The sequence below is a fragment of the Chenopodium quinoa genome, unplaced genomic scaffold (genome assembly GCF_001683475.1).
Source record: "Chenopodium quinoa cultivar QQ74 unplaced genomic scaffold, ASM168347v1, whole genome shotgun sequence".
NCBI classification, from domain to species: Eukaryota; Viridiplantae; Streptophyta; class Magnoliopsida; order Caryophyllales; family Amaranthaceae; genus Chenopodium; species Chenopodium quinoa.
Genome location: NW_018744301.1, coordinates 2,389,041 through 2,394,833, shown reverse-complemented (window position 1 = coordinate 2,394,833; position 5,793 = coordinate 2,389,041). Strand labels below are relative to the sequence as shown.

Sequence of the window (5,793 nt, the reverse complement as noted above, 5' to 3'; positions counted from 1 at the left end):
CATTGATCGAGTCATTTTTAAATGGCATTGAGGTCTCCGTGAAGACACACTATGTTCTTTGTGGAGTTAGTTATGAAAATTTTAATTTCATAACTTTGTGATGGTCACGCTTAGCTCAAGCAACACTAGTACAAAACTAGCCTCAAGTAACACCAAAAAAGTGTTACATAAAGTGGTAAAAGTGTTATTATAGACATTAGGTAACAGTTTATTGGGTGATACTTCCGCCCATGTTACCTAAGATCTTATGAAAGACTTTGGGTAACATATGGTAATACTTTCAAAAGTGTTACTATAAATCCTCTTATGTAACACTTTTTATATTATAAGTATCATTTTTAAAGTGTTACTTTTTATTTCTTACTTAACACTTACTTATCTTTAGTAACATTTTTCAATCATATAGTATCACTTTATCCGACATTACGTATCACTTTTTCAAACTAATGTAACACTTTGTTGATTATTAGGTAACATTTTTCAATTATCTTTTAACATGTAATAACTCTTTATTTGACATTGTGCATCACTTTTTACAAACTAATGTAACTTTTTTTTTTTTTTTTTTGAGGAAAATGTAACACCTTATTTATTAATAGTTAACATTTAATAATAATAATAATAATAATAATAATAATAATAATAATAATAATTATTATTATTATTATTATTATTATTATTATTATTATCATTATTATTATTATTATTATTATTATCTACAACAACTATATGAATGAGAAATTACATATATGATAGACATCAATTTGGATTGAAATAATTTCATAGTTCTTACAAAATAAAATCCATACACCTATTTTAATGTTTGTCCCAACAATATAATAATCCAAACAAAAAGAAATTCAACTTCAATCTCTAGCATAGAAAGAGCGAGGAAATAAGAAAAACTTCAAATTTTCAAAAATTAGTCGGTAATAGCGGTGAACAGCAGATAGCTAGCAGAACAGCAGCAGTAGTAACATAAGCTACCAGTGGCAGTATATAGCACCAAACAGCAGTAGCAGACAGCGGTGGCAGCAAATAGCAGTGGCAGCAAACAGCAGTAGCAGACAGCGGTGGCAGCAACCAGCAGTGGCAGCAAACAGCAGTAGCAGGAGTCAGCAACACACATCAGTGGCAGCAAACAATAGTAGCAAAACATCAGTAACAACAGCAGTAGCAGCAGCCCGCTCTTATTGTTGTGGATGATGCAGTTTGTGGTGTAGAGGGGCAGGAGTGGCCGCTCCTAGGGAGGTTCACGACACCCTCTCCTTTTTATCATCTTCCTCAACTTTCTTTGCAAGTTTGTCAAATCTTCTTATACCTACAAGCATTAACACAAACACACACAAAAGCGGCAGCAATGCCAAAATACAACTATATACAAGAGAGTTAAGAGAGAGGAGAAAAGTAAGAGAAATGATTATAAAAGCGGTTAGGATTACCACAATAAGTGGACAAATAAACCACTTATCAATCATGAACCAGTCATGTTTAGCTTGCTAGTCAAACATAAGAGAGGTACCAATGCACGAGGAATGAACAAGTAAAGAAAGAAAAAATAAGTACCTTTTGTGGCGGTATTTTTTGTTCTTTTTAAGTTATAAAAAAAAGGGATTCACTGTTCAAACTCATAAACAATCTTCCCTCTTACATAGCATCAAGTAAATTGTAGACATTCTGAGGAAAAAAATGCTAAATAGCCAACTTCTAATATATTAGCCAAATGAAAAATAGACCTAATTAAAATAAAGCAACCTCGTGATCAAACTTCAGTAACAGCAGCTCTTTCAAGAAACTAAGAATTAAATCTATGCACCAATAAAAAAGAAATAGGGAAAGCAAAACTACCAATAATTCTTACAGTATCTCTACTGAACATTGATTAGAACTTCACTATATTACTGGAAGTTAAAAGCAATTACCACATGATCAACCTTCTATCCTTAATTTTCACTCATAAGCTTCATTAGTATTGTGAACAAGTCAAAATTAGGCCACATGATTGGGAAAAAACACATTTTAGATCATTATTTGGATTCATATTGCTAAGTAGAGAAGCATTTTGCAGTGGAAAGTTGGTTTTAGTTAGTGAAGATAAAAAACTATAAGGTCAAAGAAGGTAGTTAACTATTTATTAACCAATCTAATCTCAAGGGTAACAATGGCTCCAATATTGGCACTCACAAAATAAAAGTTAAATCTGTATATATCAATGTTGCATCGTAAAAGTTTAAACTAAAAGATGGTGAAAGAACCCTAAATTATTACATGCATTTCGTTACCTACTTAATCAACTAAGAACTCCTAACCTAACTTCTCATTCTTCGTTTTGCAAGATACAGTTTTAGATACATTTGAAAGACTAAATCTTCCACTTAAAACAATCAACATCTTAAGATTGATTGCAATGTTGATAATAAAATGAGTGTGAGTTTGTTTTACTCATGACATAATACTATTTTTTACTACCTCCGTCCCCAAAAGTTCGACCCTTTTGGCCTAATTTTATTCCCAAAATGATCGACCCATTTACATTAAAAATACCTACCAATTTGCAACAATATTTGTGCAAAACTAGCTTCTCCATATAAAATTTTGTTTTTCCATATACTTTTATAACTCTCTCTTTATTTTTTTAAAAACCCCATATAAATTTATGTTTCTAATGTATTTTTACTTCTTTTTATTTAACTTTCTTAATACCCGCAAAATCAACCCAAAAGGGTCGTTCTTTCAAGGACAGAGGGAGTATGATAAATGTGTATTATGTATTCGAAAGATTTGAAAACTATTAAATAGACTTTGTCCAATTTTCAATCTAAGTTAGATCTAATAAAGCGTGTTGTTATTTAATCCCCCTCCTAATGTATTAACCTGTTGCCTGCATATTAACAACTTTCTCATATATCTAAGCATTTTTTTAACTTTTTGTAGTCCTTTAAAACAAATGTTGATATAATTTCCCAAGCCTACACTCTGCACTTCAAATAGTCCTAATTATCAAGTGTAAGATCTATGTCTAGGTAGAGGTCGATGTGATGTTGTCATACATAGTATGCACTTCAATTAGAGACCTTTTTCTACTTACAGTATCCAATTTTGAGAAAACATTAAATACAAAACCAAAACACACAAATTCAAAATCAACAATCCAAACTCCAATTACCGATCAAGAACTCACAAAATAATATTTTTTAAAAATTAAAACTACATTAAACACAAATCCAATAACCGTTCAAAATCCAATTAAAAAATAGCTATAATCTAGATTGTAATAATTATTAGATTCTTGAAACCACAAATCAGAAAATACCTGAAATTGGACGCACAATGACAAAAGTGCACAAAAATTGCAGAACAATGTAATGATAGCAGATGATGTTTAAAAATTGATATGATGAAGAAGCAGAACAAAGTTTAGAGAGACTAAGAGAGAAAATAGTTGATGAATTTGCACCAGGAATTCACCATTTCAATTGTTTATTATAATTATAATCTAGCTTAGAAGAACCCTAAATTAACTGAATGGAAAATTAAACTAATGATAAACCCCAGATTGTGGAATTGATATATGATTGTTACAAATTACAATATATATCTTACCTTAGAAGCTGCTTCAAAGGAGGAAAGAAAGTTAAGAATTCGCTTCAATGGAGGATTTAGAGTGTGCACATAAATTGAGGAAAGAAATGAGATTAAAACGATGGGAGGAGAAGCGTGTTGAGAGAGAGAGACAAAATGATTTGAGGCGTAGATTGGTAAATTGGGGATTAGTCAGTTTTTAAGTCGTAAATGTTTCTTTTTACTTTTTTTTTTTAAATAAAAAACCGTAACACATGTTAGTATTACTAACAAATGATACTTACTTAAAAACTAATACATTATAGTGTTACTTATGCAAAAAGTGTTACAATGAGTGTTACATTCTACAACAATGTTACCAAAGTGTTACTTATAAATCTAATAACTTCACATTTCAAAAAGTGATACCAACACGTGTTACATAAACTCTATTATGTACTAGTGCAAACATCGCTCGAATCTAGACGTTTTGATATCTTGCCAAGACGATTATGTACTTCACTGAACCCTCTTAAACTATTCAAGGTCAAGTTTGTTCACATTTGATGAATATAGCCATATTCTTTCAAATTCTTTGTGCGACGTTGAAGTAAATGAATCCTCTTTAGCTTTCGGAATCAATTGTCTATACCAAGAACAATAACTCTTTACTTTGTCAGTTTCAACAAGTAAGACTTGCTTGTCTTAGAACGATTCTGAATCGATCAACTATCAAGAGCCTATCTAATAGAGCCTTGAGTACGTTCTTGTCGATGTGACACTGCTAAAGATGTTCAAAACGCAAATCATGCCCATGAATTTGAGCTTTTGCTATTTTATCATGTTAAGATAATTTTTGTTTAGGGTTTTTCTCAGCTATACCCCTAAGGTATTTGAGAATCTAAGGTGTACCCATGCTTTTTCAAGTGTCTAAGCTGTGCCCTTCAACTCCTTATCAATACTAAAATGTACCCTTATAAGTTGTTTAAAAGTTATTTGAGAGTGTGATTTCGTGGCTTCAGTTTTCATTATTAGGGTTGCGATGGCTAAGATTTCTTTCTCCTACTATTTCCTTACCTTTATCATATTTCTATTAAATTTATAGTTAACTTTAGTGACGTGGGAATCCCAAGGAGGGTACCATTCATTAATGGTAGTGAGTTGAGGGGCACAACTTAGAAACTTGAAAAAGCATGGGTACACCTTAGAAACTCGAATACCTAAGGGGTATAGCTTAGAAAAACCCTTTTGTTTATAATCAAGCATTCTTGACAACCATGCCATTCAAATAAATTTGCAACTATTTCTCATTGCTTTGAATGTGAGTCTTTCCGTGTGTAAACAGATCAATTGCTGATTATGGAACACAATAACCATTTATTTGTTCCAGCCTTAGCTTAAAGGCCTTTAAACAAAGCATACGTCCTTACAATTGATGTAGCACCAGTTGCTTCATTCTTAGCTTGTAAGTCGATAACTTAACTTATCTTCAATAGTTTGAGGTCACTTTTAAAGTGGAACACTCAAGCACTATTCGATACTTGTGAAGATAATGAATTGCTAAGTTAACTACAATAATATGAACTCATGGATTGAAATGGAATCTTATTTCTTTTCTTTGTTCCTCGTTTCCTATATTTCTTATCATACTTTATCTCATAATCTTTTAAGAACCATTTCTTTAAGAGTCTCTGACTTTTATACTTTGTTAGGCATAATTAAGCATCTAATGCGCCGTAAAATAAAGTTCCATCTTTTCCTTTAATTCACGCTTGAATTACTACATCAATGAGTCCTACTCATCTATGTATTAAGCGAAAAGATATGTTGGTTGTCAATATTGACAATTTGAGTTTGCAACTCAATACTTCATGTTTTATCAAAACTACCTAGTATTTTGAATACATGATGTCCAACCGTCCTTTCGGACTTTGTTATAAAAGTCATTTATGAGAATTGTATTTTAGAAATGCTTAACTTTTCTTTGAGAACCATTCTCAAATATTTCCTTTACCAATCATGGAAAGCAATACAGTTTGATTTGGAATTCTACAAATATAAGTGCAAAGTATAACTTATCAAGTAAATAACATAATAAGTTTGAAAATTAAAAGGTATTCATGCAAATCTTCAATTTTATTAAATGTATTATCCACGCATTAAAATTGTCCCCATTTGGCGAGAATAAGTCGATTCCAAGATCCAAAGAAACAAAGAGTGGTTAAGCATGCT

At 31.3% G+C, this 5,793-nt stretch overlaps 1 long non-coding RNA gene across 1 annotated transcript; it reads right to left on the bottom strand.

Moving 5' to 3' along the window:
• Window positions 1-746: 746 nt before the first annotated feature.
• On the bottom strand, window positions 747-3,904 carry LOC110695514. Its single transcript, XR_002506086.1, has 2 exons — window positions 3,604-3,904; window positions 747-1,321 (listed from the first exon to the last, which is right to left on the bottom strand). It is a non-coding gene; the product is annotated as an uncharacterized LOC110695514 (long non-coding RNA).
• Window positions 3,905-5,793: the final 1,889 nt, after the last annotated feature.